At 46.1% G+C, this 13,611-nt stretch overlaps 1 protein-coding gene across 1 annotated transcript in view; it reads left to right on the forward strand.

Annotated features, from left to right (window-relative positions):
• The first annotated feature begins 930 nt into the window (after positions 1 to 930).
• ARHGAP32 (Rho GTPase activating protein 32) overlaps positions 931 to 13,611 on the forward strand; it is a 243,552-nt gene continuing 230,871 nt past the window's right edge. The window contains exon 1 of the mRNA XM_058856945.1: positions 931 to 1,089. The gene's annotated coding sequence lies outside the window, so the exon portion shown is untranslated. The remainder of the gene's footprint in view (positions 1,090 to 13,611) is intronic.

The following is a 13,611-nucleotide window of genomic DNA, read 5'->3' on the forward strand; positions in this document are numbered from 1 at the left end:
ATCCAGAGAGGGTGTGGAGCATCCCTCACTGGAGATAGTCCAGAACCCACCGGACACAATCCTATGCCCTGTGCTCTGGGATGGCCCTGCTGGAGAGGGGAACTGGGACCTGGTGACCCTCTGTGGTCCTTTCCAGTGTCAGCCATCGTGGGATTCTGTGAGATAACCCCAGTACCTTCACAGTCTAGCTCAGCCCTCACACCCTCCTCCTGGCCCCAAAACAGGCACAACTGGCAGTGCTTTCCCACACTGAGGGGAAGCATTTCCCTGTGCCCGGACCCACATCTTCCCCATCACCTGCAGCCCAGCTGTGGTGGTTTTGGCCCCGGAATCCCAGAGTCAATTTCGGTTGGAAAAGACCTCTGAGACAATCGAGTCCACCCTATGACCGATCCCCACCGTGTTACCCAGCCCAGATGAGTGCCACTTCCAGTCATTCCTTGGACAGCTCCAGGAACAGGGACTCCACCACGCCACTGGGCAGTCCCTTCTAACATCTAACAACTCTTTCTGTGAAGAAATTCCTCCTGATGCCGGACCTAAACCTTCTCTGGTGCAGGTTAAGTCTATGTCCTCTCATCCTGTCGTTGTTCGCCGGGGGCAGAACCCAACCCTCAGCAGGCTCCTGCCAGTGAGCTGTAGAAAGGGACACGCTGCGCTGCCAGCCCCAGCCGGCACCCTGAGATCCCTCCCCCGTGTCCCCCTCATGGCCAGCCCGACACCGCGCCATTCTCCACCCCCATCATCCCTCCCCTCACGCACCTATCCCTCTCTCGATCTCTTTCTCCTCCTCCCCTCCCTCCTTTTATCCATCTCTCCATCCTTCCCTCCCACGGCTGCCGCCTCACGCCCGCCCTTCCCAGCGTCGGGGCGGAGCCGGCGGCAGCAGCAGCGCGCATGGGCCCCGCCGCCTGTTCCTGAGCTCGAGTGGGGGGTGTGTGCCGGACGCGGATCCCCCTCGCCGGGCCCTTGTCGGCCCCTTCCCGGCGGCTCCTCCGTACCTGTGGCGGCCGCGGCCATGGCGCTGCGGGCGGGGGGACGGGGCTGCTGAGCGGAGGTCGGGGCGCGGCCCCGCTGTGGCGGAGCGAGGTGAGCGTGGCCAGCAGAGGGGAGGGCTGAGGGGACAGGTCGGCGTTGCACCGACGGTCGCGATAGCGTTGCGACAGCGCCCGGCAGGTCGTGAGGCCGGCGCTGGGGTGGGTGATGGGGTGCGCGCCGCGGCCGCTGCCGCCATGGGCGGGAGAGAAAAAGGGGAAAAAAAAAAACCCCGAATAAAAGCACTGGGTTTGTCGTGGCGGGGTTTTGTTCGTTCCGGGGCTCCCCCCGCTCCCTCCCCCTTCCCGCCCCTGGAGCTCCGCCCGTATCGCTGGGGGTATCCCAGGTGGATGAATTCGCCTGTGGCCGGCAAACAGTCACGGGCAAGGAGGGATAATGGACATTTCAGCCCATGCGTGCCATCGCCCCGTGGGGCGGCTCGGCGAGGGGACGCGGCTTTGTGGCGGCTCCATTGTCCTGCTGCCCTTTGTGGGGCTGCTGCGGGCACGCAGGGTTCGTGTCTGGAGACAGCCCTGGCCAGGGACCGTGTGACGCGGGGCAGCGCCCAACAGGTGCTGCGTGTGCTCACGGAGCTGGTTTATCCAAATTATCTCGGTGAGCTTCCCGGCCACTTGCAGAAGGAGGTGAGCGGTGGATAGCGGAGTGAGGTTTGTAGGGAAGGATCCATAACGTTTCTGGACTCTGAGTGAGCACTGGCAGCTTGGGAAAAAGGTAAATGAACCTTTGAAATTCACGTGTGTGTACCCACCTACGGTGCTGTGTTCTTTCTGCAAACTGTGTCCCCTCTTGTTCTCGCTTGGGAATCTGTCTCCTGTGGCAAACGGCTGCTCCAGGCCTGACCAAGGGCTGCTGGATTGTTCAGAGGTGATGGGAATGAGTCAATTTTTGTTCCTTCTTTGTCCTTTCCACATGAGATTGTGCAGAAAGCAGCACTTTGGACAGAGGCTTGGGCAGCCTCCGTGGGTGCCCAGTTTGTGTTGGTTGGTGATGGCACTGGGAAGAATGCAATTGAGAGGAATAGGTGGAAAGGCAACAAGGTAGAAGCTTAAAATATGCCATTTAATTTCAAGAACCAGCTGTAAGTCTGTTATCCAGAGGTAACCAGACATTCTTAAATGAACTGAATGAGTTGGTTTCCAAAACTCTTAAAGTCTATTTCAAGCATTTGAGGTTGGAACTCCTGTAGAATAGAGACAAATGGCCTACATGTGCTTATTGAGAACCGTGCGGTTTCTTTCCCACTGCACAGATGTCTTCTCATTCTAAAATCAGGTTGGCCTTGAGTGAGTAACTTATTTTGACTGGTAAGTAAAATATTACATATTCTTCATGATAAAAGAGCAGTAAATAGTTCTTGTGCTTAGACTGGCTTGTTTTCATGAAACAACTGGAGCTTTACCACAGTGTGTGCATGTGAAGCTGATGGGTCTGTAGAGTTTGAACACATTGGAGCCAGCTGCAAGAATCAAAACTTTAGTCATTTGAAGCATATGGTGATGCAGATAATAAAGTGGGGGGAAATGGGGTCAGTCTGGCAAAATGCAAAATCGGTTACTTGGGGAAACAGAACTAACTTCCTGTGGTATTAATGCCATGTAAATATACAGAAGAAGTATTAGTCCATTGCCAGAAGCAAATTATTGGCCAGTCTTTCAGTTTGTGGTCTTAATCTGGGGTTTGTTTTTTTAAAGTGCTCTTTGTTTCTTCAAAAACTCGACAAATACATCTGAGGCAAGTCAGCAGAAATATCAGGAAAGTGCTTTAGTTTTTGAGTTTTGTGCCCACTTTTTGGCTGGATATTGCAGTGGTTTTGTGTCACTTGCTGCTGGTGGGTTGTGAAAGATCAGGACTACAGCCCTTAACAATCCGTTTTCTATAATGCAAAGTGATGGAATGATGCTCATAATGTTGAATTTAAGGAGGATGATTGCAATGGTGACTTATTGGCTGGGGAGAGGATCCCAGAGGGAGTGGAAGAAATCCAACAGAAAAGGGGACTAGTGCTACTTTGGCCATTTCCCCCCTGGGCTTCTGGTTCTTTTGTGAACTTCTGAAAAGGAAATGTAATTTTGGTGTCTGAGTGCATTGTTTTGCATGAAGTGTCAGACCACATTATGGGGATGATTCCAGTCAACTTCCCCCATTTCAAAACAAACACATCAAATACTGTAATATGTTTATACAAAAACTCTGTGTGTTTTGCAGAAGCCCGATGCCCATTTTTCTGTAAATAAATGATGTTTCTTATACTTTATTATGGCTAGAATAGTTTGTGTAGGAGAGAAGAATTGACATGTGTTCCTTTGGCCTTTGTGAGCTGCTCTCCACCAATAAGAGGAAGATGTTGGCTTTTTCATGAACTGGGGGACTATTTTTATTCGCATTTCCTCAAAATATTCTTATCGTTGCAGTACTGATTCCAGTGGCTGTGACCAAGGCAAGAGCTATTGTCTTTCATGGTGCCAGGGTAAGGGCAGAAAGGGAAGAAGATAGAAGAATTTATAGGTAAATTTGTGAATTTTGGCTGCAGAACCAGATTGGTCCCATAGGACTGAGCACGAGTGGCCTCTGCCGGGTTTGGTGTCCACAGGACCAGGTCCTCTCCCAGGTGTGCTCCACACCTGCAGCTCCTGGATCTGTTTTCAGCCTTCCCTGTGCAGCAGCAGCATTGTGTACCAGCAAGACTGATGAGCTTACTGCTTGTATGGATTTGGTGATGAGCCAGGTGGGTCCAAGCTGAGAAGGATTGTCCCCACCAGACTTGTGCAGGAATTCGAACATGAGCATGTTGTGAATCTGTGCTTCCAACAGTGGGGGTTGTTCTGCGTCTCTGGCTCTGGTAGCTGCTCTTGGGATATCTGATACTGCTATAAAAGAGAAGCAGATTACAGTGTTTATCAACTTTTAAAGTCCATAACTGTTTTCATTGGAAAAATAAGTAATTTTGGTATCTGGGGTGAAGCAGGTCAACAAGTCTGGGCAGTCAGAGCATGTGGATTTTCCCAGTGATTTCTATTCTTATGCTAATCCTTTGAGCAGGCTGGCTGAGTGCTGTTGGAGAGGAGGAGTGTGCACATTGCACACTAAAAGAAAAAGAGAATGGCTTCACTAAAGAGAAGCCATTTTTTGTACTTAATGTTATGCAGATTAGATTTTCCAGCCAACCAGAATTTGGAGAATCGAGTAACCCGAGGATGTGATGCTGTGGGTCAGGAGTCACTTAGCAATTCTCATGCATTTTTGCTGAAGTCATTCCTCTGCAATATTAATTTTGAGGGTTTTTGTTTGTTTTGCTTAGGTTTTGTTTTTGTAAATCCATGTTGTAGCTGAAAAGTTATTATTAGCTTTGCTGCTGAACAATTAAAGTTGGAAAACTTCAATTCTCAATTTTTAAATATTGTGTTGGATAAAAAGTGTAGGAAGGCAGCAAAACTTGAATTGCTCGTTTGAATCCATGTTCTGTTTCTGTGTGTGCCTTGCTGTGTTTCTCCCACACTGTCTGTGAGCCCTCAATTCCTGCAGTGCAAAGATTTTAGATGCATTGATTATTGAGTAGTCTGTGCACATTCCTAGGGAGGTGTGTGTGCCACTAGAATCCAGGTAAAAGATGTAAATCTCACAAGATTTACTTGTTGCATATTGGTTTTCTAAGTTTTTTTAGAAATATGAGGTTCTGGAGAAGTCTGAAGGAGATGCTCCAAGTTAGGATTTTGTTGCAGAGAACAGGAAATTGCAGCTGTTTGTGGCCTCTCTCCTGTATAATATAATTATACAGAGGGTATATATATCCTGTATAATAATACACAGGGTTTCTGCAGTGCAAAGTGTGGGGCTGTTAGGCACGTTAAGAAGTCCCTGGGTGTTTATTTCAGTGGTGTTTTGTGGTTCTGGGGTCTGCTCTCACTGCAGTAGATCCACTTAGCCATATTTGTGTGTAGTGCTGGATTCTTTGGAAGTGTGCAAAATAATTAAAAACTGCCCTTTAAACTATTTAGTAAATTGGATTTGCTTTGCCAGCAGTGGGACAGGAAGTTAATCATGTTTAAGCTGATGTTGACTTTTCCAATCTGCTTTTCCCTGGGAAGAAACTTTTCTACCTAGTAGTTAAATGCACAGTTAATTACCTGCTGATTGGTTAAGCTGATAAACCAATGCTACCAGGTTTACTGTAATCAGGTTGATAAATGTGCCACGTATGTGCTTCATCATGCTGTTTTGCTTTATGATTAAACCCAGTGTTAACTCTCATCATGCTTATGATTTAAATGTATCTAGTATTGTCAGGTAATGCTTGAAACTGAAGTTACCATTCACTGGATGTTCTTGCTCTGTGCCTAAGTCACACACATGTAGTTCCAGAGTTTAAAGTGTCATCTTTTAATTCTATGAGAATATGTGTCAGCAGCTTTTAACCCATAGTTTAGAAAATTAAATACATCTCCACTTTTTAAAATAGTTGTTGTAGGCACCTTTATTGTCTTCCAGTCTTGTTTCTGTAGCTATGTTGCAACATTTTGAGTGTGTCCTGATGTGCTATGAAGTCAGTGGTTGAAGCAATAGCTGTGCATCGGTTACTGATCAATGAATCATTCACCCTCTTGGTGAACTCAGTTACTTTTGCTGATGAAGAAGATGCAATTGCTGCCCCTCCATCCTGTCTCTGGAGTGCCCTGGGCTTTTGCCTGCCCTCATCTCAGTACTGATGTTTGTGGGTAGAAAGCATTGTTTATTAGTGTATCCATTATAACTCATTACTAATCAGAGAGGAACTAGAGTTTCTCCAGTTACCACCATTAATTTATTAAGCCAGGACTGTCGCCTCGGGGCGAGGCGCAGCGACCCGGTTCGTGGGTGACACGACGGCTAAACTTACAGGCCTGTCGGGCAAATCACGCGCGAACACCAATGTGGTGGACGGTGAAAAGCCTTTATTTCCGGTGAGCTAGGTTTTATATCACCGAGATAAGATGATGTAATCACCGTAGTATTATGGGTTATAGAACATTGTAGAAGGAGGGACCCTATCTTCGCGTACAACGCGAGATCTTCCGATCGGGGTTCCCTGTCTATCCACAGCATCTCCCCCCCTCTCCATGAACAGAACTTTATAACAAATGACTTATGTAATTAACAATAAACCGTGAACTTGTTAGTAACAAACGTGAAACAAAACCGTGGTGTGTTAGTATGAACTGTCATGCAAACTTAGGTTAACTGTCTTTGCTCTAAATATAAAATGTCTATCTTATCTAAACGGGTTTTTATGAACTGGGCTAACTTATTAAGAAGACAAGGACCGAAAATAAGTACGAACACAACAACGACAACTGGTCCTGCTAACGTAGAAATAAGGGTGATAATCCAAGGGGATTGGTTGAACATTGAATTAAACCAGTTTTGTTGGGAACGTTGCCGGCTACGTTGTTCGAGTCTCTGTTGTAGCTCTGCCATGGACTGCTTGATTGGCCCTGAGTAATTGGCATAGAAACAACACTTCTCATCCAAGGCAGCACACAAACCTCCTTGATGCATGAGTAAAATGTCCAGTCCTCGTCTGTTCTGCAGCACAACCTCTGCAAGGGAGTTGAAGGATGCACATCCGGTTCTCCCTGTCCACTGCGAGGCAGGCTTAGAAACAGGAAAGCACAAAGGCACAGACGTTGTGAAACTGCCGATGTCCATGTTGAGGACGGGAAGCATGGTCGAGGTGGAGGATCATAGCGGTAGACCTGCCAAAAGAAACTCTGAGGTTTCATTAGCTAAGTTATACAGCACAGGCTTTATAGATTTCAATGGACACCACTTAATGATGTTATCTTTCTCCACTGCGGTTGTGCTGGCTCTGAACAGCCATGACCTCTGCGACTGCAGCGTGGACTGAACTTAGGTGTTCCTCCCTAGCCACATGTTTGATCATCGCCGCTATGCTCGAGTCAGGTGGCAGTGAGCGCAAAATTTCTTTAGTTGTTAGATTACATTGCTGGCGCAGACAGTCGGCGACGACTGGGCCTTTGGCCTCTGCTGGCAGGTTGGAAGCATCTACAGCAGCTTGAAGCCTGTCTACAAACTGAGTAAAACTTTCACTCTGTTTCTGCCTCATTGTTGACCATGGGGCTGGTTTGGCAACTACCCTGCAGGCTGTGCGAATGGCTTCTCGGGCCGCACGAGTTGTGGCTGCGACCTCTGGGGCTCTCAAGTTCTGTGCTTGGGCTTGTGGAGTGACCATTGTTGGATCCCTGCCTGTCAGCCGTTGTAAGCTGGACCCCTGTAGTGGATGGTTGTCCCCTGCTATTCTTGCTAGCTCTCTTGCGCAATTGTCCTCCCATTCTTGCCTAAATACAATCATTCCAGCACCATCAAAAATCATCCTGCAAGTCTGTTTGATATCAAAGGGCAACATGTCGTCGTTACCAAAGAGCCCATCAATCAAGGTAGAAACCATGGCAGAATTTATCCCTCTCTCAGAAATTGCTTTGACAATTGCTTGTACATCCTTGGGGTTAACAGGGGAATAGGTCCTTTGACCATTCACTTCTCGGACAGGAAAAGCTAACACTGTGGGAGAAGCCCATTCAGCACATGCCATTTGGATCTCCTTCCAGTCCGTGAGTGGCATGGATTTTTGTGGGAATGAAGCCACCGGTCTTTCGGGCTTAACGAAATTTATTTGCATGCTCTCACAGTTTGAGTCCGAGTCAGAGCTCGAGCTGGATGCATGTCTAAATGCACGCCGCTCTGCCACCCGCGCGTGCCGCCTGTGGCCCCAGTCCCTCTCCGAGTCAGAGGAGGAAGCCGAATGGTAGTGGGCTTCCGGGCTGCGGTGCTTTTTGGTGGGACTCCGCCCTCTCCCTTTCCCAGGGACTGGTTTTCCTCCTCCCTTTCCCCGCCTTCTTTCCAGCAGGTTCTTCTCCTTACAAGGAGACAACCTACAGCACGCTCTCCGATTGGACCGTGAGCTCTGCTCCCCTTCACTCTCGGCGCTGTCCGCCCGCCTCCCCTTAGACTCCCGATCGCGAATGTCCGCGCACGCTAGACACCCTTCGTTTCGCCCCTTGCTCGTGTCCCCGGCGCCATTTCGCGGCGCGTATGGCGGGGGCCTTTCCCCGACATCTCCAGGGCCCGCGGTGTCGGGCGCGCCCCGCGGGTCCGCGGCATCGGTACGCCCTGGCGGCAAAGCGTGTTCCGCGGCCAAACCCGCGTCAGAGCCGGGCAGGCGGGATGGCGACTCGGGTCGCCCGTCATCATTAGATGGCTCGTTAGAATCGGTGGGGCAATCAGTACACGTGGTCTGAGTGGCAGCTCCTACCCCCACCCGCGGTGTAACCCTTAAACAGCTTTGAGCTGCCTTCCAAACTTTCTGCTCGTGAAGCGCTTTTCTCAGCGCTTCCATAACTCTCGCCCAGCTTTTAAGGCACTTGCTGGACTTAAAGCGCAACACATCATCCGTGAGCGCCTCGGTACACCTGACCCAGCAATCTGGGTGTAATATATCTACCGGATCATCAATGATACATAATTCTAGCAATCTAGTAATCGCGCGTTCAAAGTCCCCTGATTTGCAGTCTATATCCCACTGCTTGTGCAGCTGCATAACTACCTTGCCGATCGACTGCATCTCGGCGGTACGGGAGCGTCCTCCCCGCTGGAGTCGGTCCTGCCGCTCCAGCCGTCACTCAGCGTCCGGCGAGACTCCCGAACTCCGGCCGCTCGAACCCGCGTGTATCGGGGAGCGGTCCCGGGTTTCGGCACCACTTGTCGCCTCGGGGCGAGGCGCAGCGACCCGGTTCGTGGGTGACACGACGGCTAAACTTACAGGCCTGTCGGGCAAATCACGCGCGAACACCAATGTGGTGGACGGTGAAAAGCCTTTATTTCCGGTGAGCTAGGTTTTATATCACCGAGATAAGATGATGTAATCACCGTAGTATTATGGGTTATAGAACATTGTAGAAGGAGGGACCCTATCTTCGCGTACAACGCGAGATCTTCCGATCGGGGTTCCCTGTCTATCCACAGCACAGGACTGCAAGCACTTTGGAGTCTGGCTTCCTATGGATTTCAGGGTAAAATGAACTGCTTAAATATCCTTGAGGTTTTTTGTTGGATGGAGGGACACTTGGTCAGCTGCAGTTGTGGCCTTAGGTCTTCTGGTGGCAGCTCTTCCAGTGGGTGAATTGCTTTTAAGATATGTGGATGAAAGGTGGTTTGCTGAAAGCTTTGTCATCACTTACTGGCAGATTGAGAAAATCAGTTTTCCCTGATATAACAGGTGTTAGGTTGTTATGTGTGGTTTGAAAATTCTTACTTCTTACAGAAAGACACATTTAATTCTTCGTGTATTTGTTATCCGAGAGATGTTCATTACTGACTGAAACCATTTCTAGTAAAATATTGAAGTTAAAATATAAAGTTAAGTTGCTTTCCACCCCTCCCCCCCCTTTAATTTCAGTAACAATGTTTCCTGGCACTTGGGAGATGAACTTTTTGGGCTCCATACAGAATGCTCAAGGTGCCTGTGAGTTCTCTAGGGAAAAAAAAGAAGATACAGTGCTTGGTGTTTTGAAAACAGTTTGTTTTTTTGGTGCCAGCATAAACCAAGACGTTTTCAAAATCTGAATATTGTAATTTGGCCATATTCTTGTAGACTTCACTAAGGCATAAGCATGGCTATTATGAAGAATCTAGCTGGACAGCCCTGTTTATTCCCAATTTTAATTGTTGCAAGAGTCTTTGAGCGTTTGCTGATATTCACCCCTTTTCTCCTTGTTATGATTCATGAATGTCTTCATTAGATTTCATAATATCAGTCTTGTGCCAGGCCTTTTGTGTTTGTATTTTACAAGAAGCATCTCTAGAGAGTCAGCTCCTGCCTGCTGGAAGCAATCAGTCTTTTAACAGGGTGATTTCAGTAGTTTTTAAAATTCATTTTGACTTATCTTGCTCGATAGTCTTGCTTGTTCTTACCCCCAAATTTACATAGCAGCTGATACAATGGAATCTTTACAAATTTTATCAACAATTTCCATATCAACTTTTCATGGACTATGAATACATTTCAGTAGCTGCTCTCCATAACTTGCACTTATGATTATTGTCTTATCCCTTACACTCTGTCTGTGATAGAAATGAAAATTGCTGTTTGGGTGTCATGATTTGTTATCAATGTTTATGTATGTGTACTTATATGTATTGCTTATGATACCACTTTTGTACTAAAATATGAAATTTAGGTTTTTTGTAAAACTCCCAAATGAATGAGCAATAGCTATAAGATAAACCAAAAAGAATTATTTTTGAATTATTTTGAATTTTTTGAAACCGAAATAATCCATAAACCAGAATGTGTTGCTCCTTCCTTGCTTCTAGAATATGCAGAGGTTAAATATGTTCACTGGGGGTTGAATCAGTAAGGAGTAGTTGATTTTTATTTCAGCAAAAGTTCTGATAACTTATTTTTGGAAGTGTAAATGAGATTCTGTAGTCCTCCTGTTGCATGATGCACAAAGCAAGCTTCAGATGTAAAGTTCAGTCATTGGTAACTGCTGCAGCTTATTTCATTGAAGAAACAGGAACAAAAGTTTGTTTGTAACTACTCTGGAACTGAGAACAAAGGCCGCAGGGACCTTTGAACCCTTGTGGCTGTGCATCTGAAGAAGGAATTGTTCAGGAAGACCAGGGATTTGCTTTTCCCGACATCTTTGTCCAGCAGTGTTCAATGACTGCATTTAAAAAAAAAAAAAATAAAAAAAAATGGTTAATTGGAAGACTCCCTTACTTGTTCTTCCCACTGAGCTCTGATTTGATAATCAAGCATGCAGGGATGGTTATTCTTACCTTTCTTTTCACCAAGGCAAGCTTTTAACAAATGAGTGTGTGTGCTCTCTTTTTTTGGGAGAAATCTTAATGATTGATTGCATCCTTAAACATTTTGTTCCCTCTCAAGTGCTCTGTGCTCGGGATTCTGGCGTGTGAAGAAATTTGTTTCCCCTGCTTCCTGGTGGTGTTCTGACTACACAATTATTTTTCATTCACTGTTAGCTGTCTCCTCAAGGGAGACGGTAGGGAATTATCAGTGTTCTGAAGAAATTCTTACTTCTTTGCAAAATGTGTGGCACATTGGGTTTCCAGTGGAGTTGTCCAGCATGAAGGTTCTGCTGCAGGCAGTGATTTGTGCCTTATCATTCACCTTCATGAATTTTATAAGGCTTAAGCAGAGGATGGGCTGCACTGGATGAACAGATTCTCCAAACTGCTTTGTGCACAGGGAGAGAAAGCACAGTGTTGAGGGTTTATTATTTTTCCTTGAGTAGTGAACATAACACACCAGCTGGAGGAAACAAGTTGTTCATCCTGGATGTGCAGCTCATAAATGTGCTCAGGCATGCATGTAATGTGCATGTCTGTCCCTCTTTCTCCTGCTGGAGAAACACCCTGTGCTGCTCTGCAGTTCTCTGGACAGAAAAGAAAAAGCTGTGTTTGCCCCTTAAGTATTGAAATAAGTGCAAGTGGAGGCATAGAATGAGGCCTGGAATCTGCTTGACTTTGTGCAGTCGCCCTTGGAAAGGATGCTTCACACCAGTTTGCAGCCAGGTGAGGTTGATGACTGCAGCCACCTGAGTGAGAGCTTTTCTCTGGGTGTTCTCTGCATACCTGGTTCCCAGAAAAGCACAGAAGGAATTGGGAAAGCTCCAGATACCAGAAAGAATAGTTAGCCATCGGGTATGATTTAGCTGTCAGATAGTGATTTGTCTTGCTGCTAGAGAGGAAAAAAAAATTAATTTCTTTCAAATTAGCAGGGGCCTCCAGTCCTTCCCTCTTTTTCCTTTTCCCTGAGGGATGCACACATGGAGTGGCACTCAGGGTGAAGCTGTTGTAGATCCTTGTCATGTGCTCAGCCTGCCTTTTCAGCTGTCCTGAATGATGACAGCAGCTCTCAGATGTCTTGTCTTGGTTCTTAAAACTGTTGATTTCTTTCTAGCCTCTGGCTGCAGTTTCTGTGAAACTTGTCTGGGCTATAGGGAAATTCAGCTTTGTAAACATGCTTCCCAACAGCATGGGAAAACTGTGTGGTAGTTGCCCTTGTCTTTGAAGTTCTTTATGGGATGTGGATTGGTTGTCATTGTGCTCTTGACTTTCTCCCCTGTTAAGATATGCAGCAGCTTGAGCTGCTCAAGTAACCTACAGTTCAGTCATCCATACACAGAACAATTGCCAATTGCACAAGGAAGCCAATACACCATGGCTATTTAGTTATGGAGCCATATTGTGTTAATTTAAGAAGAATGTAGCTGTCTGGAGTACAGCTTAAGAGCTTTCTTAACAGTTTCATCCAGATTGCAAGAAAACTTAGTTCTGTGATTGCATCCTTTACTAGAGATACCCTTTGCATTTCCTGTTTGGCTAATGCCAGGGTTAACAATTAAACCACAGTTAACATCTACGATTAAAACTGGAAATGAAAACATATAGGATCGGTGTTGTAGAAAACTTAATTTGTCAGTTCTTATCTCTAGCAAACATGTGGAGGAGGGATGCCATATGGCTGCTAAATATAACTCAACTTGCTCCTGAAAGCAATTGAAAAAGTACAGAAGTTCACAATCTGGTATCCGTGTTGTTAATAAGAATGTGCAGCAGACTTGGAGTGCAGACTAAGGTAATGGGAAACCAGCCAAAAAGTAATCCAATAAAATGTAAGTATTTCCTGTGATATGTGATGGGGGCTGACACACTGGGGAGGTGCTCAGCCTCCTGCAGACGCTGGACCCTTTCTCAGCAGTGCCTGTGCAGTGGAAGGGTGGTAGGAGCTGCCCAGTTACACCAGTTTTCTGCTCACCACCCTCGAGGTCCAACAGCTCCTATCCTTGTTTGCTTTGAATATTTGCACGGCTGCAGTGCTGGGACGGTGGAGAACTCGATCTGCTGGAGCTGTGTGAATAAGATCAGGAAGACAGGGCTGTGGTGGCAAGGCTTGAGAGTAGTTATTTACAACTTTTAATTCTGTTTTTTAAATTTTTCTTAATACTAACCTCTTGTGGTTTTTTTTGTGTGGACATGATGCCAAAATACTTGTGATCTCATGTTTTAAGAATACAACTATAGTTGAAATATGGGAGCATTTATAATAAATGTTTTCAAATTTATCTGTGCATGCGTTTGAAGGAAGTGCAAGTTAGTCATACACCATGCAATGGAGTATTTCTATGTATTTTTCAGCTGTGGATATTTTTGTAAAATACTTTGATCAGGAAATTCTAATATATAAAGGAGATTACTCATTTTCTGATGGGAAAACCTGTGAAGAAAGCAGAGCTCCAAAATACTTGTGATTTCCTCCCCTTAACAAAAAAAAAAAAAATATATATATATATATATATTACCCACCATGCCATACTGTCTTTCTAGCTCCTCGTTTTGAATGCAAATGTCCAGAATAGGACTTGAACTGATTTAGAAAAGCACTTTAGTATATGTCTAATAAAAGGCATTGCTGAACTGAGGCAGAAATATCTGATAGGAAAAGCTTATCCTGGAAAAGAATCAGAAGAGAAACAG

Source organism: Poecile atricapillus, chromosome 25, assembly GCF_030490865.1.
Source record: "Poecile atricapillus isolate bPoeAtr1 chromosome 25, bPoeAtr1.hap1, whole genome shotgun sequence".
Taxonomy (NCBI): Eukaryota; Metazoa; Chordata; class Aves; order Passeriformes; family Paridae; genus Poecile; species Poecile atricapillus.